Source organism: Equus asinus, chromosome 22 (genome assembly GCF_041296235.1).
Source record: "Equus asinus isolate D_3611 breed Donkey chromosome 22, EquAss-T2T_v2, whole genome shotgun sequence".
Lineage (NCBI taxonomy): Eukaryota > Metazoa > Chordata > Mammalia > Perissodactyla > Equidae > Equus > Equus asinus.
This window is the reverse complement of record NC_091811.1, coordinates 55,625,336-55,649,802: the sequence shown is the minus strand read 5'-3', so window position 1 is coordinate 55,649,802 and position 24,467 is coordinate 55,625,336. Positions and strand designations below refer to the sequence as shown.

Genomic DNA, 24,467 nt, shown 5'->3' with positions numbered 1-24,467 from the left:
TATTCCCAAATGCCCCGTCCTCGTAGCCACATGTTCCACGTGTTTCAGGGGTGGCAGACTCAACCAAGGGATGAATCACAATCGGTCAAAGCCAATCAAAGTGGTCTCATTCTCCTTGCCAAAGACAGGTTCAAGCACAGACGTGTGTTGCAATTCTGGCTAACGAGAAAATTTTGCCACAGAGACTTCTGAAAAAGATGTTCCCTTGATCTTAAAAAATGGCACGCAAAGGTCCATTTTCTGCCTCTGGAGATTGTGAGGATGTGATGTCAGGAGCGGCAGCAGCCAGCTTGCTACCTGAAGAGAGAGAGTCAGAAGGCAGGGCTCCTGGGCAGAGAACAGCAGTGTGGGGATGTGGGAAGAGTCCAAGTCCTTGGTGATGTACTGGAACTGCTGAATTCGCCAAGCCCACCTCCAGTATCTCTCACAAGAGATAATACCTTTCTTGTTGTCTTAGCCAGCTGAATTGGACACTCCATGCTTACAAGTGAAAGCATGCCACCTGAGGCTGGCCGTGAAAATTGAGTGCTCTGGGTTGCATTCAAAGCCTGTGTCAAAGCCAGTGCACCTCTAAACAAGGGCTCCTCTAAACCCTCCCCTCTACCGGATGAGGGACTTAATGGAAGTAGAACTGTCCCTAACATATAGATGTGACCATGATGTGTCAAACTGCTCCCTGTTAGGGTCTCTCCCCACTTAGAGTCCTCACTGTTGGTTCACAAGTCACATGGTTCCTTCCAAATCCAAAATTCCATAATTTTGTGATCCTCAGCTCACCCCAAGAACAACCTCCATCCCTCCCACTGGGCACTCTGCCGTTTTTATTTCACCTCCCAATGTGCAAGTGGGGAGACCAGATCCCCTGCCTCCCCACAGTGTCTAACCTCCCACCATCCTGATTTGTCGTGGCCTCCTCTCACAGCCTGCACTCCTCACACTGGAATAGAACCCACAGCTCAGAGCTACTGGCAGAAAACATCCCATGTGGATATTGTGTATGTAGTTTGAGAGGTGGTTCGTAAGGGCTATAAGAGGAGAGGGGAAAAGCCAGCCGGGAGCCCCATGGGTGGGCGAGCGGTCATGAGGCATCCTGGTAACTGCAGCTTTCAGTGTGGCCGGCCCATCAGCTCTCCCACCCATGGTGCACAGGCTCCCAACACAGTGCACAGGGCTACGTGTGTGGCACTGAGCAGCCAGCCCACTCGGGCAACATTCTTGAGGCCCCATCTCCCAGATGGAGAGGGTTTTCCACAGACTGCCCAGGCAGAGCCACGTCTGGCTCAGACCTTCCTGCAGAGAAAGTGGATATGGCTGGAATGGACTTGTCAGCAGGAGACCCTGAAGACTCAGTCAAGAAGAACCACAAGAGCCTGACTAAGAAGCAGGGCAGAAGCTGCTCGCCCTCCCTGCCTGCTCCAGGGTCCCGTGGAGGGGGAATCTCTCTGCAATTCGCTGTCACTTGCTGACTTCCTCCTGAACCCCTTCACTGCCTGTTCCCAATGTGCACCAGCTCCCTCTGGCTCTGTTACACTCTCAGGTCCCCTGTCAATGGCCTTATTTGCCTCTCGGTTTTGGTAATAGACATCTCTACTGTTCCTGGGGATGAGAGGCAGGCTGGGAAGTGTTTGGAGGCAGAAACATTGATTTCCCATGATAGTCAACAGATCTGTGGGAAACAGCCCAGAATATGTGAAATGGAGCCGCACTGGGGAACCAAGGGCTGATGGGTGCTATACTGTGGAGTTGACTCTGTTGATGCTTGGGGATAGGAGGGGCATAATGGGAAGCATGGGAATCAGAGCCAAACAGGTCTGGGTTCAAATCCCAGCCGTGCCAGTTGACATCCACTTCACCTTGCTAAATGTACTTAACCTCTGAGCCTCCGTTTTTCCAGTCTGTCGGAGGCTATCAACACCACCTGCAGATTGTTGTGAGAATTAAATTATCATGTATCTGGCTGAGGGTCAGACCTCACAGAATGTTAGTCTCATTCTCCTCTCCAACCCCCCATGCCCCCAGCCAGCAGCCACCATAGCAATTAACACAGACACACATTCAAAACAACAGACTCTGCCTCTCAAAATTCTTACCAGAAAACAAGTTTGAGCTTTTGCTTAGAAGTCACTCTGTCAGCCTAAGCAAGCGTGATCCTCAACATTTCTGCATCAGAATTGCCTGGGACACTGGTTTTAAAATGCAGATTCCCGGGCTGCATCCCAGACCTCCTAAATGGAGAGGAAGGGAGGTCCCCAGCTGATTCTGGCGTACACGGAAGTTCAAGACTAACCGGCCTGATGCTGTCATCCTTGAAATGACAGTCTCCAAAGATGTTTCTACCTCTGACCCAAAGGGGTGCCAGATCCTGGAACAGGAATCCTAGGGATCCTCGGAGATCCCTCTGGACCTTTCCTCTCCTTGCTGAAGAGGAGAATGAGGCCCAGAGATGGGGAGTGGCTGGTCATGGGCCACACAGTGAAGTAATGGCAGATGGGAACTTCGATGCAGGTGACCCGATAAAAAGGTAATGCTTTTTTTAACAAAACAGGCTTTTTCAAGTTTACAAGACTCACTCAGTTTTCATGAACTAACAGAGAGAAGGAAGGAGGATCAGGAGAGCGTCTCAGCAGGCCTCGTGGGGTGCTATGCAGGGAGCCACCATGACTGGGCTGCGAGCCCCTCAGCTGCTCTGGCGACAGTCACCTTGCCATAACCTCAGGCCCAGGAGCTCCTCTATGCACGAATATCGACCTCTCCCTGTCTCTTCGGCATCTTTCTGCTTCCTCCTCTCCTCTATGTCTAATGTTTTTACATCTTGGTGAGTTTTCCTTCTCTCTGTCTCACATTCAAAATTCACTGAGAGGGATCTCGTTGACATGGTCAGGAGCCATCCAACATGGAGCACAGAAACAGACAGTGTCTCACCTGGGCCTCCTCAGAAGCCACTGATCTTCCTTATGTCCAGCCCGTTGATGGTTGCCTCTGGATGAGACCCAGACTTCCTCACCAAATAGGAGTGGCCAGAATAACAGGGTCATCTGACCCAAAGTCTGGAACTTGTGTGTAAAGAACCACTGTGACCTCTTTTCTCAGGAGGGAGCTATAGGTGAGGTGCTTGGACATCTCTCCAGTCCATCTTTTCCCTACACTTGAATCCCAGCTGAGCACTGGGATGAGGCTGGGCTCTTGAAGGTACAGATAGCAGAAGGCGGAGGCTGGTCTGGAGCCCTGGGGTAAGATTGCCATATTTAGCAAGTAAAATACAGAACTCCCAGTTAAATGTGAATTTCAGATAAACGATAAGCAACTTTTTAATATAAGCATGCCCAGTGCAATATTTGAGACATATTTATACTAAAAATATTATTCATTGTTTATCTGAAATTCACATTTAACTGAGTGACTTGATTTTATCTGACAACCTTCCCAGGAGGGCAGGGACCAGGTCTGTTTTGTTCAGCGTTGAAGCTCCAGTACCCATATGGTGCCTGGTATATCGTATACACTCAATGCATTCTTCTTGAAATATTCCATTGTCAAAGAAGGCCTCTCAGAGGTCCCTCCCTCCCCACTGAGGGTAAACATATCCCCCAGGGGCCAGCTTTGAACAGGCAAATTGACTTATTCAATTTACTAGACTGGAGCACTTAGCTGGTGTTAAGATCTGTGCTAAATAAATTAGGATACAGAGATAAATAAACTACGGCTCTTCTCCTTAAAATGGTAATTGACCAGTAGGAGCAATAGATCTAAACAGAGAATTAGAACAGAGTGTGGTAAATGCTGGACAATAAGGGACATAAGGCACCATTGTATTTCCAAAACCAGCAACGTGGCAGGCACTCAATAAATAGCAGCAGAAGGTAATAACGAGGAGAGGAAGAGAGGAAGAATGTATTGTGGGACTGAGGAAGCGAGGTGACTAAGGGAGGTGTGATGATGAGAAGGTTGGGTCACTCAAGGGAGGAGGTGACGTCTGATGTGGATCGTGATGTGGGAAACACTGCAGGTAGACAGAGAGGAAAGAGCATTCCTGACAGAGGTACAGCGTGAACACAGGTATAACACTTCGGTGAGGAGGGAATAATTCACAGGGGCAAGGCATGAGGTCAGAAGGGTGGAAAGCCTTGAATGCATGGCCAAGGAGCTCAGGCTTTATCCTATGAGTAATGAAAGTCATTAAAGACTTTCAGGTAGAGATGTGGCGTGAACTTCAGGAGATTCCCCCAGTATTAGCATGCAGGATGGACTGTAGTGGAAACAGACTGGAGGCTGGAAGAGCAGTGAGAAACTACTGAAATAGCCTAGTCTGGACATCATGGAGGCCTAAACCTGTAGATTACTAGGGGAATTAGGAAACAAGCATGCAGGGCTGAAACCACATCCTGGAGGACTCGCTGTGAATGCCCTCATCTGTCCCTGCCCCGTTCCTAAGTGCCCTGGGCAGTGAGAGAGGAGGCTGAAAAAATATGGAGGAAGGGGAGGTGGGAGACAGCCCACGACAAACTTCCTTCACTCCACCAGCTTTCCGAAGGAGAGAGAAGCGCTAGAGGAAGGGGAGGGTGCCTGCCAGCCCCCCACTCTCCCCTCTCACAGCTGGGTTGGCACAGCCCAGAGCTCTCTGTGGTCACAGGTAGTGCCTTACCCTCAGTAGGACCCCATGCACCCAGCAAGCCATGCTCCCTGCTGAAGACAGAGTTTCAGTCGCAGGGCGCAGCAGCCGTCTGCTTCCTGGAGATGACCCAAAAACAGGTCCCAGAGAGACCATCAAACTTCCAGCCAGAGGAGGGCACAGGACAGCAGCTAGTTCAGTCTCTAAGACCAAGACCAGGCCCCACATGCCAGGCATATCCCCCGCGGCCTCTCAGGTGCCCCTTTGGGCATCCCACTGCTCCATCTTGCCCACTTCTAGAGCCACCAGACCCTGGGTGTGCAAGGCGCAGAGTTTGGAGTTAGACTAACATAGGTTCAAATCCACCCAGATATTTGACCTTGTGCAAGTCACCTCCCCTCTGTGAACATCAGTTTCTTTGCCTGATAAATAACACAGACCTCACAAACATCGTGAATTAAATAAATACCCACATGAACACAGTCAGGACAGTGCCTGGCATGTGGTTGGAATTCCTGTTACTGCCCCACTCCATCAGTCCTCAGCTGACAGGGAGCTTTATCTGTAGCCTAGAGGACAGCCTGGCCCCTCCTTTACTCATTCACCCTACTAACAACTCTGGGCCCTTTCTAGCTGCTGGAAAAACAATGGCAAATAAAACAAATAGAATTGCAGCCAGCATGGAAGTTCCACTCTCCTGGGCGAGCTGGTTATTAATTAAATGATCACACAAATAAAAGTACAATTATACCAACAATGAGTACCACGAAGGAGGGACGCTCACACCACCTAGTGACCCAAGGACTTCCAGAGATGGAGCCTGGGGCTGGCACAACTTGGACATGGCCCAGACCAGGGGAATGCTGGGGACCTTACTTTCCTGTTAACTGGTTTCCCAAAATCTCCAGTTCCCAAAAACAAATGAATTCAGAAAAGGGAACTTGGGGGGGAAGCCTGGAATGCTCCCAGAGCCAATCCTGAACCAGGCACCCCAGAGCCCATCCCTATGCCAAAACAAATAAAGCCCCGGCCAGGCTGCATCCTCAGCAACGCTAAGCAGCCTCCCCAGGGAAGATGGAGCCTGCTACAGCTCCACCACGAAACTCTTCACCATCATGCTGCTGGCTAGCTTAGCCTCGACCTCTCTTGCCATCCTTAATGATGAGTCTGGCTTCTATCACACTCCCCTTTGTCCCCTAGAGGTCATCGAGCTGTCAGCTGGACAGACTTCAGCACTAGGAAGGTCTTTCCTTAATCCTTGTAACATGCTGTGTGGACAGGTAGGTAGATGAAGAACCAAAAGTCCACACCTGGAATGACTTATATGGAAGCAGAGCACTAGGGCACATGAACCCGGGAAGCCTGCACCCTAGAAAGCCTGATGCTGGGGCCAGGGGGGCCAAACTGGACCCAAATCAAGGCAGATTATGGGTTAAGAGAGATTCGGGTTCGATTCCAGGCTCTGATGATGTTGGACACCCCAGGCAGAGTCACTACCCTTCTTTGAACCTCCCTGCCTCCCTCTGTGCAATGAGGTAAAGACATACAAACGCATTCAACAGCTGTTTATTGAGCACCTATTCTGTGCCAGACACATAGTTCTAGGTGCTTGGGACATGTAAACAAAATAGAGACCTCAGTTATCACTGAGATTACATTCTAGAAGGAAGAAACAGACAATAAGCGTGTTAAACAAATTAGATAGTGTGTTAGAAGCACTAAGAAAAGCATAGAGCAGGACAAGGGAGACCGAGGATGCTGGGGCAGGAGGGGGTTCCAGAGGAGTGTCTCACAGGCTAAATGTCTTGGGACCTCTGGCGAATTGAACCCTTATTATTCAGAGCCAGAAGATGAAATCCACTTGCAGTCTCAGCCCACAGATGCCTGTAAGTCTCACATTGGCCTCCTTTAGAGTAAGTTGGTGGTAGTCAAAGACTGTCCAGGAAATGATGAATTCTCTAGCTGAGCAAGAAGTGGAGCAAAGACAATCCTTCCTGGCGCTGGACCTTAATCCTTCCTGCTGCACTAATTGGCCAAGATCTGAGGGCCAGAATGAACAGCACCTCATGCTGGGTAGTCACTGGAGATGGGAGTGGGTCTACATCTCACACTCAAATGAGTTTCAGCTCACCCTGACATGAGGATGCTGGAGGGGCTCATCCCCACCCCCACAGCCCAAAAGCCATGAACAGTGCAGGATTCTGCTTAGTGGATTATCTGTAAACACAGGTTAATCTCAGGCTAGCTCCCCCAATCTACCTGGGAGAGCCAGGGAAGGCAGACTGAAGCAATACGCAGAATTCAGAGGAAAAGAACCAATATTTCCTGAATATTGCACCAGACAATGGATCAGGTGTTTGCATAGTTCATCTCTTTTAACTGAGAAGGTGAATTTGCTGGAAGTGGACTTCCTATTCAACGGCATTCAGGATGAGGGATGTGCCTGTCAGGTGCTCATAGATTCTGGTATGGGATTCAATCCTGGTCTACACTAACTGGGCGATGACTCCACCCTGATACCCTCCACAAAGTAAGGCGTATGACATATAGGTGGCTGGCTACTTCTTACCACGAGCTCCTCCCTGTGCCTCACCCTCTGCTTGATCCCGGCTGCCCAGTTCATCGCCAGCAGCCACCCCAGGAAAGACACTGTGAGGACCTTTCTAAGCAGGCTTCCACCTCCAGGGAAGAGCTGGTTTCTGAAGAGGCCGCTGTGATCAGAGGCAACGGGAGACCAAAGAATCAAGAGCCCGCGCTGCTGCACTCCACACCCCAGGGGGACAGTTTCCGGAATGCTGCCCCTCGGTTAGAAGAGACTACAGAACTTCCTCCCAGGGCTGGCAGGGGCCGGGGGCAGGGGGAAGAGGCTGGGCAGGCATTAAGCAGAAAAAGCAGGGGCTGGACGCGACCTCGGAGGTAAATAGTTGGGGTTAGAAAGAGAAAGGAAGCTACCTGGGAAAGAATAATTCAAGGTAAATGAGATTTGCAGGATCTAGTGACTGCCTGGGCCAGCCCTGTGGAAGGTCTTCGAAGGAGGTGGGGGTAGGGGGAAGTAACCTGACCCGGACATTTCTCTCCCGGTATTCCCCAGCCAACAGCCCAGAGAGAAAACTGGCCAAGCTTGGCCATAAAATCGGGACAAAACAATGAAAGAAACCATGAATTATCCAAAAAGCCTGCTCCCTCATGCCAGTGAAGTCATGAAGCCCTAATGATGAGGAAGCCCACATCCCAGGCTGGGCCACGGCAGGTGCCTACGGCACCCACACTGTGCCCACCCCAACCACCATCTCTCAGCTGTTCATATTTCTTATTAAAGTGTCTCATCCCAAGCCTGGCTCTGTGGTGGTTTTGTTGGGTCAGAAAGGAAGGCTGGAGACCCCCACGCTGCAAGGATTCATCCTTAAATACCCCGTCCCTTTGATTTTAAACCTCTCCTCCTCCTCAGCTTACAAAGCTGTTCAAGGCTCCACATCCCAAAATATCCTTTGTGACGTCTTGGACCTCCAGGCTGCCCTCACCCTTCCTCGCCCCCCACGCACTCCTCAGCCCCCTGCAGCTGCTCTGCGCACCACCAGCCTGCTGGAACTGCTCTCCCAAAGGTCACTGACACCCACGACCCCGGGACTGTTTCCCTATCCTGACTCCCCTCACTCTCCCTGTAGAATTGAACACAGTTATCCCTTCTAGAAAGTTTCTCCTCACTGACCTTCCGTGAAGCTGCGTCTCCCGGTTCTCTGAGCTCCCTGTTCCTTCCCCAGCACATTTCCTGACCGTGTGCTCCGTGCTCCCAGAGTCCCGTCCTGAGCCCTCTTGCCTTCTCTCCATCTTCTTCCTCTACATCCTCATCTGCCGAGACTTCTGCTTCACCATAAGGTGAATGACTCCCATTTACCCACTCAACAAACACCCACCAAGTGCTGACTGTGTGCCAGACTTGTCTACCTAATATGTGCCAACCTCTCCCCAGCCCTGGCCAGTGTTCATTGTAAACGCTTATGGGACTCATAAAGGGAAGAAGAGCATGGGAAATAAAAGTCTCTTTCAGTCTCACAGATGGAAGGAAGGCTGTGCATTCAAAGGCAGAGAGGGTGGCAATAAGGGAGCCATCTCTGATCTCTATTGTCCTACCCCAGGACATATAAAAAGATGTGCTCAGGAGATCAACAGAGTGACTGACCTACTGCAGCACAGGTCTGGTGCTGTCCTGGCCCACGAAAACCTGGAGTGTGCTCAGAGCTGGAGACAGATGAACAATCTCCCTTCCTTTGCTTTCTCCTGGTCTAGAAAGTTGCCACCTGTCCACCTCCCCTGGTTTACCCACCCTCCCCTCCAATACATGGGTACACTCCCAAGTCCACCAAAAACATCTCCCAGCCTAGGCGGAAAGTTCTATTAGGGGTCCTTCTCAAGCTGTAGCCTGAGACAAGACAAAAATTCTTGCCAAAATGACAGAGGAGGGTGGTGGGAAATTACGGCGTTCAGGAAGGAGTTGGAGGGGAAATTTCCTAAGATTAGATTAGGAAAATTCAAGTGTCTTGGAGATTAAAAGCCCCAGACCCATCCTTCTGACCCTCCAGTTCAGACCAGTACAGAAAACGACAGGAGGGTTGTTACCTAATGGCGATCAGAACAAGGTATCCACCTTACTAATGGCTGGACAGATGCACTATGAACTCAAAATGCAGGGCTCTCTGTTAAAGCCATGCAGGAGACCTCAGGCCAAAGGGGCCTTCTGCTCTTGCCCCAGACTCCACCCCCACCCCCACCTGATTCATGGACTGAACAGATTCAGGGCTAGGGAAGCCACTGTCAGCATCTGGCCCATAACATCATCTACTTTCCCCCTAAAGGAGAGTAAGTAAGGAATGGAAAGGTAGGCAAGAAATTCTTCTTTCCCACCTGCTCCTCTTGTGGGAAGGGGACATGTAAGAGGGAAAGCCCCAAACACAGAGTAGCCTTCTCTTTTCTCAAGCCTTTGGGCTTAACAGGTCGGCCTGTGAGCTGCCATCAACCGGATGGTGCAGAGAAGAGGTGCGTCAGTGCAGCCCCCAGTTTCCAGATATTTGGCTATTTGTGACCTATGAAAGTGGCCACAGAATATAGCCCATAGGTTTTTATAGCTCCTACTATGTGGCAGGAGAAAATAAGAAATAGAATACCAAATAGGAAATGTGGAAATAGGTTTCCAAATATTTACTCATTTAATCCTTGCAAAAGACAAAAAATGTGTTATCGTCATTTTCAGATGAAGATAATGAAGTAATAGGTTCTCACCTCTCTTCTTTGCACAGCCTCCTGGAATCAGTGGGGTGACCAGTTTAATGTTGCCCCCCAAAAGCCTCCGAATTGGGTCCAAATAAGACACAAATTAATTCCAAGACTGTCTGTGCCCTAAACTGTTTCCTTTCTCCAATCAGCTCAATCGCGTTGCCCCGTACGGCCCTCCTGCAGATTACAAAACAAGCACTACCTGGCAGCATCAAATACCACAGCAACAAAAAAATTGCCCTAAATTTGAACATAAACCCCTCCTAATTTCAAAAGTGACAAAGAACAAAATTTAAATACACTTCCTTTTAAATTAAAATGCAAGGAAATGAAAGCCTGAAATTCGTCCCTTCCCAATTTCTTATTCTGCTCAATCTTAGCAGGAGGTCTCACTCCACAGGAATCGAGCTTTGTCCATTTGCCTCGACATCCCCATTCCTAATGAATATCTGTTTCCCACAAGGTCAGTTCTCTATTTCTCCCCCACCTGCCGCCAGGGCTTGGCTGGGCCTCCCCACCTGAGGCAACTCTGTGAGCCCGGGGACGGGCTGGGGAGCGTCCTTTCAGTCGCTCCAGCTGTTTGGCAGAATGAGGCCTGGATGTGAACTGGATGTGAAGGGAAAGGGGAGGCACACCCTCTCCCTGTAACTTCAGCTTCAGAGTGTGGACAGGGGTTAGGTACCTGCATCTCCATCCTCTCCCGGGCCTGGAGGGAGCTGCATCTAAGGTGTGACAGTAGGAGGGACTGTGGTGAGACCTCAGACCTCCTGAGGACGAGGAGGGTGCAGAGCCCCTAGCATGGGGAGCGCTCCCTTGGGGTCAGCAAAAAGGCTGTTATGCCTGGGAGAGAGGAACTGGCTGCATCCTGGCCTTTCACCCGTGAAATGTGAGCATTTCCTCCAGCACCTCCACCCCCAAGTAGCTCCTGGGTCCCTCTTTTGCAAAGTCAGAGCAACTAGGGTACAGAATACTGTGGCACCAACTCCATACCAACAAAACTTAGAAACACAAGCATATTCTCAGGCTCCAGGCAATTATGTGCCCAGAACCTAGTGCATGGTTTTTTGTGGGAGTTTTTTTTTTTCGGGGGGAGGAGGCAAAAAAAAAAACCTTTAATGAGGATTCAAAGTACAAGAGAAAGATGTGTGGAGGGCCTGCACTCAGTCACAGCCACCTGGTGTGCACGCTCCATGCAGGTCCTGGATGGTGCTGCTGCTTGCAGGGTGAGCCGCTCATCCATGCTGCTCGTGAGCATCATCTTCAGTCAGTGGCTCAGGCAGCACGGGGGCGGGAATCTGGCTTGCTTAGCCAGGGCAGAATGCAGTTTGAACAGAAGAGACGATGGTGAGGCATCTCGGTGACAGTCTCCTCCCAACACACGGGAGCCAGAATCAAGTTGCTAACGCCAGCAACACACCGTGCAGAAACTTAGTGGCATCTGAGAGAAGAGAGACGAGAGAAGAGCTTGACTCACCTCGTCAGAATGTCCTCAGTCTGTGCCAGCTCTTTGGAGTTCCAACACGTGAACTTAAACCTCGTTTGGGAGAAATCGCCCATGGAGAGGTTAATCTGGGCAGTAAGTTCACCGGTAGAGGGGTGGGGGGGCATGCCTACTGTCTCTTCTCTCAAACTGGGGCATTTAAGACATTTTTGTCATCTTGTGATTAAAATAATGCTCTCAATAGTCCCAATTTAATTCAGAAGCAACTAGGTCTATTTCTTTCCTGCATGAATTCCCCTTAGTGTGAATTTCATCTTCTCAGTAACTACATGGAGCGTCCTGACTGCACAGATTCCTGAGCATGGTCCCTCAGGGTGTGGGCAGGTATTGCCCACACCCCAAACAACTGTGTCCCTTTGAAACATACCCAACAATCCTCGCAGTGTACGCCACTAAACCTCTGGGTCTTTTCTTCCCTCACACTAGGCGAGCAACTGTCTACACTGGTTTCCCGGGTCCCACGCTCCCTCTAGCGGCCTCCCTCAGCTCTGCATCATTGTTAAATCCAGGCCTCATTCATCCTCCTAGCGGGGGATGAATAAACGTTCTGCCCTTTTCCAATTCTGTCCTTAAAAGCATTTAGGTTTGGAAACATTTCATTTTTCTTTTATATATTCCCAGCATGGCCTCTAAAAACTCTACCTGTCTCCCAAGAAAATCTTGTCTCTTCCCCCTATTCAATCAACAGAACTTTTTTCTTTCCTTTTCTTGCTGACTTTTCTCACTACAAGACCAAGACTTGTATCTCCCGTGGACCCCATGTCTCCTTGATTCCCTGAATAAGTCTGATTTCTAGAGACAGGGTGTTCCAGGTACAAGACTTGTTCATTTTTCTCTTATCCTTCAGGTTTGTAACAATTCTATTGAGGTTTTCTCCACTTTCACCTGTATTGGCATTGCCTCCATATAAGGGGTCCTGGTCCTCTTTATCTGCATGAAGTTCAACACACCTTTCTGGTTAATCTCACAGTGGGCATCTGCAACCCACAACCCCAGTCAGGGCTTAACAAATGTCCATCCCGGAGCCAACTGGAGACCATGTGGTAGGAAATAATTCCGGAAGCCTGTGGACAGGCCATAAATAAAATCCCTCCATGGGTTTTATTCTTCTATGGCCCTAAATGCAGTTCAAATCAAAGTAGACCATTAGGATCTGGGGCCACCAGTTTAGCATCACCTACTAAAGATCAGCACAAATAAGCTGAAGCCAAAATTTTAACAATCTTGTATCCCGTACCCACGTGGAATTGGAGTAATTTCATTCCAGCTTCAACTGCACCTATAAAGCTGAAGGTCAGAGTTGCCTCCGAGCCTTTGCCTGTCAAAATCCACAGTCCTGAGTCCCCCGAGGCCAGTCCTTGATGTCACTGTCAGGGCTCCAGGGAGCCCCGCCAGCATGTCATCCCTCCACCCCTCTGAATCCAGCCAATGGAGAGGGCGCCCCGAGAACAGAGGGCAAAACAGAGACCAAAGTATCAGTTTTATTAATGGCCAATCAAGTGCCAGATAAGCCACAGCTCTCTGACCTCTCTGGCAAGCCGAGCTGGAGAATGCAATCGAGACGCCAGTCCAAAAGGGGCCTCCTCTGCTTCCTCCTGGCCCGATCCCTAAACAGAGAGGGAGACAGCAGACACCCCCCAGGGAAGACAGGGGCAGGGGCAGCCCTGTCCAAGTGTGTTTGCATCATGAGAGAGCAGCAGAGAAAGAGGCAACGCTACTCAGGAACATTCCTGTTAATGCATTAACTCCACTCCCTGGTGAAACATGTCCAATAAATGTTCTGTCTCACCAGCTGCCATAGCGTCCCACCCTGTGGGAGGGAACGGTCACACGGAAGAGGAGACCCTTTCATCCTGTATTAGTTTTCTAACTACAAGTCATCGTGAGCATACTGGCTCAAAACAACCCAAATTTATTATCCCATAGTTCTGGAGGTCAGAGGTCCACGGGTCTCACTAGGCTAAAGTCAAGATGTCAGCAGGGCCGCATTCCTCTCTGAAGGCTCTGAGGAGAATCCATTTCTGCGCCCCTTCTGGCTTCTAGAGCCGCCCCTCCTCCTCCCATATTCCTTGCCTCACGGCCCCATTCTCCCATTTTCAAAGCCAGCAACATCCAGCCAAGTTCTTCTCACTTCGCCGTCAATCTGGTTCTCTCTCCTCATTCCCTCTTCCACATTTAAGGACCTTTATGATTACACTGGACCACTCGGATAACCTAGAGAATCTCCCTATTTTAAAGCCAACTGATTAGCAACCTTAATTCCATCCAAAACCCTATTCCCCTTTGCCACGTAATCTAAGTTTCACAGGTTCTGGGGATCAAGAAGTGGACATCCCAGAGGCCATTATTCTGCCACCACACGTCACTGCTCCCATAGGATCGGCTGCCACCCACACCCCCTCAGGCCTTGGTACTCCATGAATCAGTTGCTGGAGGCCCCAGACCATGGAGCTATACTGCTCTTAGGGGAAGGTGGGTGACCGAGTCCCTCCCGTCATGCTTGTTCTGCTTTTCTCAGTCACCCCAGGGTGGGGCCAAAGCCTCGAGGACTGTTATCCAGACTCCCACTTCCATGCAGCTCGGTCTGCCCCTAATGCACCCTGGGCCTCTGCCTGGCCTTTCTCTCGCAACCCTTTTACTGCGTCCTCTAGAATTCGAGATCTGTGATGAACACACTCCTTGATATTGCCAATGTCTTGTTTTGAATGTTCTCTCTATTGCCTAATCTTAAATGCCATTTTAAGATTGCCTAAGAACCCCACAGCTCTGCCAGGCTCTCAGTGGAAGCTGCTTTCCCCTTCACCACCAGTCATCTCGGAGCCAGAAGGTGGCAAGGGGAGTCCTCCTCACTCCCCATTGCTGCTTCTACGCCACTGCTCCTCTTCCCAAGTTCAAAAGCTCCCCTCCTCTGAAGCTCAGAACATAACTGCTCCTCCCCCCAGCCCCCTCCCTCATTCACTGACGCCCTCAGCTCCTGGTCTTCCTCTCCCCACTTGCTCCTGTCATCATTCTTGATGACGGTCAACGGTCACACAGATGACCCCTCCAGCATTCTGGCTTCTCAGCCTTTGACCTTTGTACCTCAGCCTACACTTTGCTGCAGTAACCTCCAAAATCTCCAATACAAGAATTCCATCCTCTGTCTACAACCTCCTGATCTTCCATCTCCTTTACTCTAGAAGTCCAGTTGTAACAACTCTTTGACCTTATCTAGTCCTCCAATCCACCGCCCCCCTACTTTTTCCACATAGCTAATGACTACATTTCCCAGGCTCCCTTGCAGCTAAACATGGCCATGTGACTAGGCTGTGGCCAGTAGGATATGAGCAAATAGGGGCAAATTGTGAGTGGTGTCCTTGATAGAAAAGGAGTATGTCCCCCCTTGCACTTTTCTCCCCTTCCCATTGACTGGAATGAGATGAAGAGGTGGGAGCTGGAGGCCACTAAATAGAAGACATATATTGAAAAAGAATGAATAACAAGATAGAAAGAGCCTGAGTCTTGCAGATTGTGGAGCTATTGTATTACTCCTGTTTTACTTCTGTTTAAGCCATGGTATTCTGACCTTGCTATTGTACCTGAACTCGTATCTTAATACACTTGTCCACCTCCTCTTTCTATCTCATCAGATATAACCACCATATTCTCAACTACTCAAGCCTAAAACCTAAGAGTCCATCTCAGTTTATGCCTTTCCCTCAGTCCCCACAATCAATACATCAACAGAGCCTTAGACTCTTTCTCCAGAATATATCCTGACTTCATCCCTCTCGTCCCCATCTCCACTGCCACCACCCTACTTCCACCACCATGATTTATCACTTAGACTTCTGCAATGGTTTCCTGACTAAGCTTTCTGCCTCCACTCTTACTCCTTCCAATCTATTCAGCATTTAGACAAGTGACCTTTTTAAAGGATATGTCAAATCATGGCAGTCAGTCCACCATGTAAAGCCCTTTGGTGTTTTCCAATTACACTGTGAATAAAATTCAAACTCTTTACCAGGGCCTACAAGCCCCGCATGGTCTGGCTCCCAACAATTCCCCAACCTCATCTCATTCCACTCTCTTGCTCGATACATCATGGCCGTGCTGGTATCCTTTGTGGTCCCGGGACACACTAGTGTCTTTCCCAGCTCAGGGCTTTCATCCTTGCTGTTCCCCTTGCTTAGAACACTGTTCCTCTTGCTCTTCCCATAGCTGACTCCCTCTCTTCCTCCAGGTCTCAGTTCAAACGTCTCTTTTCAGAGAGCTTCCCTGGCCACACCATTCAGTGCCAACCTCCATCCACCCTCACACCAGTTACTTCTGTGGCCTCACTGTGCTTATTCCCTCATTGTACTTACCATGCTCTGAAATTATCTTATTTATACACTTTTTTACTTGTTTATACACATTCTATCTCACAAAAATGTAAGCTCCATGAAATCTGGGAGGCTGTCGATCAGCAGTATTCACCGTTTTCTCTCTAGTTCCTTGAACAGTGATGCTGGGCAAACAGAGTTCAGTGAATGAATCTGAACTGAATTCATGAGTGAATTGAATGAATGAAGAGATTGGTGAAATTAGCTACTCCTTTCCTAGGAAGGAGCTAGCAAGGCACAGAGAGGGACTAGAAGAGTTCACCCCAACACTCACCCGCTTGTGAAGAATGGAGTACATTTCTCCTCTAACAGAAAGGGGCCCAGGGAAGGGGGGAAGAGGAGGGTCACCCTCCCTCAGAACAGTTGGGAAGAAAAGATCCTGGCAAGGGCTGAAAAGCCTTTGCTCAAAGGCCCGGTGCTCCCCTCCCCAGTCTCTCCCAGATTAATGCAGAGGCGAGGAAAAGGCCATATTCCCAGAGAATACAGTACAGTCCCAGAGGTCCAGACCCTGCAGTGAGGAAGCCTGAGGTTAAGATAAGGGGACCCCAGAATGGGGACTTTCTTTTATTGTGGGTGAGAGAAGGGTCTTTAAAAAGAATATCTTCACCACTCCTGAATTTCCTACACAGAATATGGAGGGTGCTCCCCTCCCCTGGGGAGACAGAACAGCTAAGGCCTCTGGTGATCTGGCCCTAGACCAGGAGAGGCACTGATTCTCTTTGCTGCCAGCTCCATCTCCCTGTCCCAGGGGCCCCTCTCCTCCAAGGGGAATCACAGAATCTTCAGAACAACCTAGGATCCCAAAGAATTGACTTACAAAGAGCCCTTAAAAGTCCAGCTTTGGGCCCAATGTAAGGATCCCCCTCAGCAGCCTCTTAGGAACTCCCAGAGGCAGAGATCTCCTCACACACCACGCAGCCTCTTTCAGGGTTGTGTGGCTCTGATCATAAGAGCATTCTTCCTTCCAGTCAGACCAGACCTGCCCGCCTCGCACTTGCATCGCTTGTTCAGCTGGAAAGAAGCATGGGAAAGTCAGTTGTTTCCATGTGACAACCTTTGAAACATCTGAAGGCAATGATCATTCTAATAATAAATGCTGCCATTTAACCAACACTTACCAGGCACTGTGCTGAGCGTTTTATGTATATTACCTCCTTCAATACTCGCAACATCCTAGCATGTAGGAATTATTATTCCCATTCTGTAAATTAGGAAATAAGCTTGAGAAGTAAAGCAATCAGCCCAGGGTCATTCGGGGATTGGAAGAATCAGGATTTGTGCCAACGCCCATCTCACTCCCTCCAAAGCCCATGCCTCACCCCGCTGTTATGCCAAGATCACCCCACCCTAACTGAGTCATCTTTCAGCTAAACAACATCAAATCCTTCAACAGTTTCTTCCCTGAGAAGCTCAAGGCTCCCATCCTTCCCATTTTCTCCAATAACCTCCAAGTTCAATAAAATCCTTGCAGTCATCGACACTCCTCCTACAGACTGGGGGTGTGGAAAGGGAAGCTCTGCCTCTGCCAATAGAAGAAAATGGAGTCTTGCCCAAGTTCCCCAACTGGGCCCATCCCACCTCCCCCCCCAAACATAGCCCTGACAACCCACCCCTTCCTGTTACCCTCCCCTCCCTGTCATCTGCCAACTCCCTTGTCCCCCAGGATTTGTCGGTCTCCCTCCCCCTTATTCTCACACCTTTTCTTCCCCAAAGTTCTCCTCATCCTTAAAAGATAAACCTGACTCCAATTCCCCTCCTCCATGAAGTGCTCTCCAGCTCCTGCTCCTTCCTCAGTGCTCCCAGAGCTCTTGCTTGTTTTTTTCCCCAGCTCTATTGAGATATAATTGACGTATGACGTTGTATAAGTTTCAGGCGGACAATGTAAAAATTTGATATATGTATATATTGGGAAATGATGACCACAATCATTTTTGTTAGCACATCCATCACCTCGCATAGTTAGAATTGTGTGTGTGTGTGTGATGAGAACTTTTAAGATCTACTCTCTTGACTACTTTCAAATATACGATGGAGTATTGTTAACTATAGTCACCCTGCTGTACATGACTCCCCAGGACTTGTTCATCTGTTAACTGGAAGTTTGTACCTCTTGACTGCCTTCACCCATTGCCCCCACCCCCGCCCCTGGCAACTGCCCGCCAATCAACTCTCTGTCTCTATGGGTTCGGGACAAAGCCCTTACTTCTGCCTCTGCAACAGCAGTTACTACCTTGCAGTTCATCATGTCTGTTCACAGGTCTCCCTCCCTGGCAGGGCTTCTCCAGGTCAGAGAGTGTGGCTTTAATCTCCAGGCCCATTACACTGTAGGTGTTTAGTGAACAGCTGTTCCTGTCAAATGCAGGCTGGCGTTTTTTATACTTCCAGTGGAAGAATGGTGGTTAGACCGCAGAAAGTCAGAAATCAGGGCCAACATTGGAGAACTGGTTAAGATGCCAGGAAAGCTGAGCCCCTCCAGGTGGCCCAGCACGTGGGCGCCACCTGCCCCTGGGAATTCAAGGAAAAAAACCTAATTCCACTGAGTCCGTGGAAGGAAACAGGGTCTGAAGCAGGATCTGCTGCCCTCTGGTGGCCACTCCACCTCCAGGCAGTTTGGTCGGTGTCTTCACCTTCCCGACAGGGAGGAAGTTGCTGGAAAGGATTTAGAACCTGGTGCTCCCGTCTCCCAGCACAAACTTAACCGTCCCAGATGCTTTTGTAACAGGATATTAAAATTGGAATTTCAACTTGGCACCAAGAGACAATGGCTGAAATTTCAAAGAGAGGTGCCAAATCATCATATGAAGAATTTGAAAGGAAATTTTTAAGAACTAGTTTCTGACCCCCTCAGCCAGATCGAGGCTATAAAAAGGCATCGTAATGTGGAGAGAAGGACTCTGTGAGGAGGAAATGCATGGAGCAAGCTGTGCTGTGGGCCCAAGGAAGGGGAGAGGGGCCTGCCCCTTACAGCAAACCTGAAGGATGCTTTCATGGGCTACCCCAAGAGCTGAATATGAGGCAGTGTCCTGGGGCCTGGGTGCCACCCAGAAGTTTAGAAGGAGAGAGAAGGAGCAGGGAACAGCCGTGTGGGCAGGCTGGCAGAGCTGGTGCCCTGGGATGCCCTGGGCACCCAGAGTTTGCCTGGCAAAGGAAGAGCCGGCTGTGGGTCCTGGGAGAGAAACAGGTGCATCCCATGCATCCATCTTGGGTGCTGTCAATAGGGCAACCTCAAGGGACAAAAGGACCCCAGCAGCTGAGGAAGGAGCTCAAGTTCCTGGATAAGGGAACACAAGTGAACGAGGCTGACAGCAAAGCTCTGAGGAGCCAGGAAAGCATCCATGAGAGAAGAGTCAGCAGAGAACAGCAGAGAGGAAGGGGCGAGGACTCCACCAGCTGATAGAGGGGGAGGCTGAGTACCCACCCATGCAAAAACTCACCCGCCCCCTCCTGTCACTCTGCGCCACCCCCACCTCCTCACCCACACACCTCACTGGAAACAGCATCTAGCAAGTGGGTGACGGGCAGGACGGGGGGGTGGAGGGGGAGGGAGAACATGACAGACAGCAGAGCCAGCCGCTTGCCCCTTCCCCAGCTGCAACTGGAGCAGGGCCCAACAGGCTGCAGAAGAGTGACAGGAAATAGTTCAGGTTTTAATTCATGTATTGGCCTGGTTGTTCTAAGTTCTGAATTGAGCCTGTCTCTTACCTGAGAGTGAGCAGAATAATTAAGAGGCTTTCCTGGGTTTTCACCCAGGAACAAGGGAAAAAATTACCCATGCCTACCACCCCAATAAAGTATAAAGGATTGTGTCATGAAATAAAATTCATCTTGTAATCAAAATACAACTTAATTTTTTTATTACATGACAAGTTGTAATTGTCATATAATATATGACATATGATATAAAATATGTACAATATGTAATATGTACAATATACAACATATAATAGAACACAGGTCACACTCTCCCCTCCAATACAGACACCTAGGATTTTCCCTTCAAAGCCCCCTCTGCCTTCTTTCCTCAAATCTAAAACACTCCTGCTCCCATCCCTTCGCCTCTTTACCACCAGCAGCCTCCCTTTCTAGGCCCCTTGAGACCCAGTCCAACCCCAACCAGGGGTCCTGAGCACTTCCTCTGTTTCTTATAGACATGGTGCCTCTGGCCTGTGCCAACTCCAGCACGGCCTCCCGGAGGGCTCGCCACCTCCCTGCCCCATCTCACCATCTGCAGGGGGTCAGACAGTGTCTCCAAAAACTTCACATCCACCTGGAACCTCAGAACGTGACCTTATGTGCAAATAGGGTCTTTGCAGATGTAATTAATTAAGACTCTTGAGTTGAAACTATCCTGGATTTATGGTGGATCCTAAATCCAGTGACTGCTGTCTCCGTGAGAAGAGGAGAGGACACAGAGGACAAACAAGAGGGAAGACAGAGGCAAACACTGGAGTGATGCTGCCACAAAACACGGAACACCTGGGGCCATCACAAGCTAGAAAGAGCCGGAAGGATTCTCCCCTGGGGCCATCAGAGGGAGCAGGCTGCACCTGGATTTCAGACTCGCGGCCTCCAAAACTGTGAGAGAACACCTTCCTGTCATTTTGAGCCCCAGTCAGTGGCACTTTGTTCCAGCAGCCCTAGGAACTAACATACCATCTCACCCAGGTCTTTCCCGCTGCAGCAGCAATCAGTGGCCAACCCCTGGCCAGGGGAATGCCACGGCTGGAGCCGGGGCCCCGTGCCCTCTGCCAAGCCTGGGAGGAGAGGGAGTGGAGAGTGGGCTGCAACCCTCAGATGATCCCCCTCCATCCACATTCCCCTGCTGAGCAGCCCGGGGAGAAAACCAGGCATCTGCTCCCCAAGCCACTTACCATCAACCACATGTCCAGAGCCCAGGGGGCCCTTCCCTCCTACTCCTGGCAACCTATCCTCAGCCTGTCCCGCGGCTGGGGAATTTTCCATCCCTACCCAAGTCAAAGTCATTAGCTTTAATCATTAACAGGGCGGGTGTTAATTAGCAGGGCAGGGTGACCATCCATGCTGATGAGGACACAGCTGGACATCGAGAACAGCTGATCAGACAAGGGTGAGGAGGAGAGGCTCTGGTTGAAAAGGGGCAGGGGGCATCCTGCAGACACCACCCTCCCAATTCTGAAAGATTGAACTCCCCATTTCTTCACCCCTGCTTTTCCCGGAGTCAAAGGAGAAAACATGTGCTAAGATGAACTCCTCACTACTCATGTCCATTTCTTAAGTGATTAACGGTTGCTAGGCACTTTAGGGACATTACCTCTTCCCACCCCTCACTATAATAATAGGAATACCTGTTATTCACAGGTGAGAAACTTGAGGCTCAGAGAGGTTAAGCAACACGCCCAGGGTCACAGAGCTACTAAGTGGCAGAGCTGGGATTTGCATGCAGGCCGACTACTCCATGCTGGAAGGAGCATCTGAGCAGGCAGAGGTTACGTTGACCTTCCTCCTTTTTCAATGCTCTGCATTCTTGTACTTACACTTTTGTAGGATTCATCACTGATAATTCCTTGTTTGTCCCACCACTGCCCTGACCCCTGCTGGGCGGTAAGATGCCAGCGGACAGAAACGATCTGTTTTGTGCTCCACTGGATCTCCAGCACCTAGCATAATGCCTGGCACAAATGAATACCCAATAAATATTGGTTAGAAGAATAAATTCAACCTGTTAGTTGGGGATGGAAGGGGCTAGCTAGGGATTGGGTCTTCTGGACTGGTGATGATCACAGGGTTAAAACGTATCTCAAGAGGTCATCTGGTCCATGCCCCTGCTTCAGGTTCAGCCATTGCTCTGCCAGAGACACCAAGTCTAGTTTCTTGGGAAAAGCATTGGCATGGGTTCTAGTCCTTAGGAGAGCTGCTTCCTCTCTCTTGGCCTCAGTTTCCCCTCTCTGGCTCCAGGAGGTTGGATTGGCTGATCTGTAAGTCTCTTCCACCTCTACCAGTTTGTGGTTCAAGAAGAGGCAAAGAGCTTTGGAAATGAGCATCCCCTCTGTGTGAGTCACCAGCTCTGGCCCCATTCCCGAGAGCGCCAGCTGCAGGGGGGTGTGCGCCCAAGCCTGGCAGAACTGCAACGCTGGGCTTTTTCACAGGCAAACCAGGACTTACCCAGTTGGAGGAGGCTGGGCCTTCCACGTCATCCCCTGAGAGGCCACACATCTACTCCAAAGGTGCTGCTGGGCTCGCAAGAAGCTCTGGAAAGTTCTCTTGCGGGGACACCTTCTAGATGGGCTCTGGAGACCAGGAGACACACAGCCTCACTGCAGGGCACCCACACCTCTGTTCCAGATCAAGTTCTGCTCCCCACTAGGCCCCCCTCCTTCTTCACAAGGCTGGTCCCCTAAAGACTCTCAGTCATTCCCAGAGGAGCAAAGCCACCCTGGAGCGTTCGCTCCCCAGTGAGGATTTCCAGAGCATACGCCACAAGCTCTGAGATGCTTCCAGAAGAGTTTCCAGAAATGTTTGAGAAACTGTGGCAAATTGGTGTGAGCACATGCCTTCCCAGGGGGACCACTTGGATGGGGTCGTTGCTCCTTTGGGAGAAGAAAATCGGTCTCTAGCCTCACCTCCTCGGAGCTGTGTGTGAGAGAGTGTGCCTGCCACGTGTGTTCAACAAGCCCAGGGCTACCCCTGCCACAACAGTCAAGCAGGGGCCATGCAAAGAGGGAGGTGAGGTCCCTGCCTCCTGTGTTCCAACCCTGGTTCTGAGACTCCCTGGCTATGTGGCTGGAGCACCCTTAACTCAGAATGAAAAATATTAGAATGGGAGGAAACCTGTGCAGTCACACGGTCGCCCTCATTTTACAGATGAGGAAACTGAGACCATTGCGAGGGGACCAGGGAGGGTGATTGCCCTGAGTGGCCCAGAGAGTTGGTAGCAGAGGGAGAAAGTGAACTCTGATCTCCCAAATCCCAGCCCAGGCAGCCCCTCCCAGCATCACCTCTCTACACGCCCCTGCCCTTGAAAAGTAAACTAAAATAAAGTCACACCTGCCTACCCTCCTGGTTGGCGTGAGGATTTGTGAATTAAGGCGTGAGAGGGTTAGTGGGGGTGAGGAGGAGAGAGAAATAACAGCAGAAAGTGAGACGACAAAGAGCACCCCATCAGCCCAGATTGGAGCTCCCGGAGTAGCGGGGGGTGGGGGCTGTTAAGTGACTGCATCGCCAAGACACATCCCTGTAACCTTAAATATTTCATGGACCCAGAAGTGCACCACGTGGAACAGCTGCTGCTCCTCCGCCAGGGCTGGGACTGCAGCAGGGACGTGAACGCTTGCACACAAGCACACTTTACACAGACACATGCAGGCCAGGGGAAGGGGCTGGGACGGGCCTGCTCCGACTCTTACTTACCAGGGGAGGGTTCCAAGAGCAGGTGTCAGGCCCTCGCACTCCCCAGCCCTGTGTGTGAGCAACCCCCGCCTTCTTCCACCCACAAGCCCAGCAGACACTCACAGTCACTCACCCAGCTCCGGGCATAAAAAAGGTCAAAACGACACACACACACCTTCACAGACAGACCCACGCCAGCTCACGGGGGCACCCCAGCCCCAAAGGCTGCAGCCGGTCACACTGCACCTCCCGCTACCCATAACCGCTTCACCCCCTGCCCCCAGCCTGCTCCTCCCAGAAGCCAGTACCAGGAGCTGACTCTCCTCCCTCTCCCCACTCTCGCCTCCTCTGCCTCCACCCCAGCACCAGCTGTTCCCAGGACCCCTCTTCCCACGCAGCCCCCCATCAGCCATCTCTCCAAAGCCTGAGCTCTCTGGGCCCCTCTCCTGATCTGGAGCTTTTGGGGCAAAGGGGTTGAGAATCTGGAGCTTGAGAAGGCAACATGAAGGGTGGCTGTGAAGCTTCAGGAGGAATCTCCAGGACCAGAGGGAAGTGTGAGGGAAAGAGGGACTATGAAAGAGGCCTAGCAGACAGGATGACTGGGGTGAGCAGAGGCTCTTCTTCTGAGAGCCTGCAGAGGTGACTCCCCTAACTCTGCTGTTCTGCCAGGAGATAACAAGACAGGAATACGAGCAGGGATCAATTAAGTGAGCGCTCCTCTGTGCCAGGCACCTTACTTCATCCGATGCGCAGTCCTGCCAGGAAGGGACACTTCTGCCCATTATGACAAATGAGGCAGTCAGGGCTCCGTGAGGAGTCTGAGGCCTCAGAGACAGGGCTGTAGGAATCCTGGCTTCACGTTCCAGGGTGCTGGTGGAATGTGGCAGGCGATGGACGAGTCACCCAGATAGAGGACACTTGGGACCCTGCTCTTTGGTTAGGAGGTGGATGAGTGGAGAGGAAGCCCGGGCAAGGCCGGGCCCCTCATGGGCTCTGCGTCCTGCACCCCATGCTGATCCTCTAAGCTTCAGTGCCTTCACACACCCTCCCTTCCCTGTCACTCGGGGCGGGGGGGGGGGGGGGGGGGGGGGGGGCAGTTTCAGGGGAGGGGCTGGGAAACCCAAGCAGCTGTTCTCTAGGCTCGCCTTGCTACATTAAAGAGAGCAAAGGGACCCTGCAGCGCAAGGCTGGGTGTAGGGGGTCATTCCTGGACTCCAAGTGACAGCAAAGCAGGGACCAGTTAACATGCAAATAGAGGTCTGGCTGGCCCACTGGGTCCCTGTCACCCCAGCCCTGCCCTGAGAAAACTGAGCCTGAGCCGAGCCGGCATGTGTAAAGAGATACGCTGGGGGAGGGC

The 24,467-nt window shown here is 50.7% G+C and overlaps 2 long non-coding RNA genes across 2 annotated transcripts; both read right to left on the bottom strand.

The window, feature by feature from the left end:
• Window positions 1-9,792: 9,792 nt before the first annotated feature.
• On the bottom strand, window positions 9,793-24,139 carry LOC106828348 (uncharacterized). Its single transcript, XR_001397373.3, has 3 exons — window positions 23,848-24,139; window positions 21,887-22,011; window positions 9,793-11,318 (listed from the first exon to the last, which is right to left on the bottom strand). It is a non-coding gene; the product is annotated as an uncharacterized lncRNA (long non-coding RNA).
• Window positions 16,619-21,377, bottom strand: LOC139041631 (uncharacterized). Its single transcript, XR_011497130.1, has 3 exons — window positions 21,259-21,377; window positions 16,864-16,946; window positions 16,619-16,756 (listed from the first exon to the last, which is right to left on the bottom strand). It is a non-coding gene; the product is annotated as an uncharacterized lncRNA (long non-coding RNA).
• Window positions 24,140-24,467: the final 328 nt, after the last annotated feature.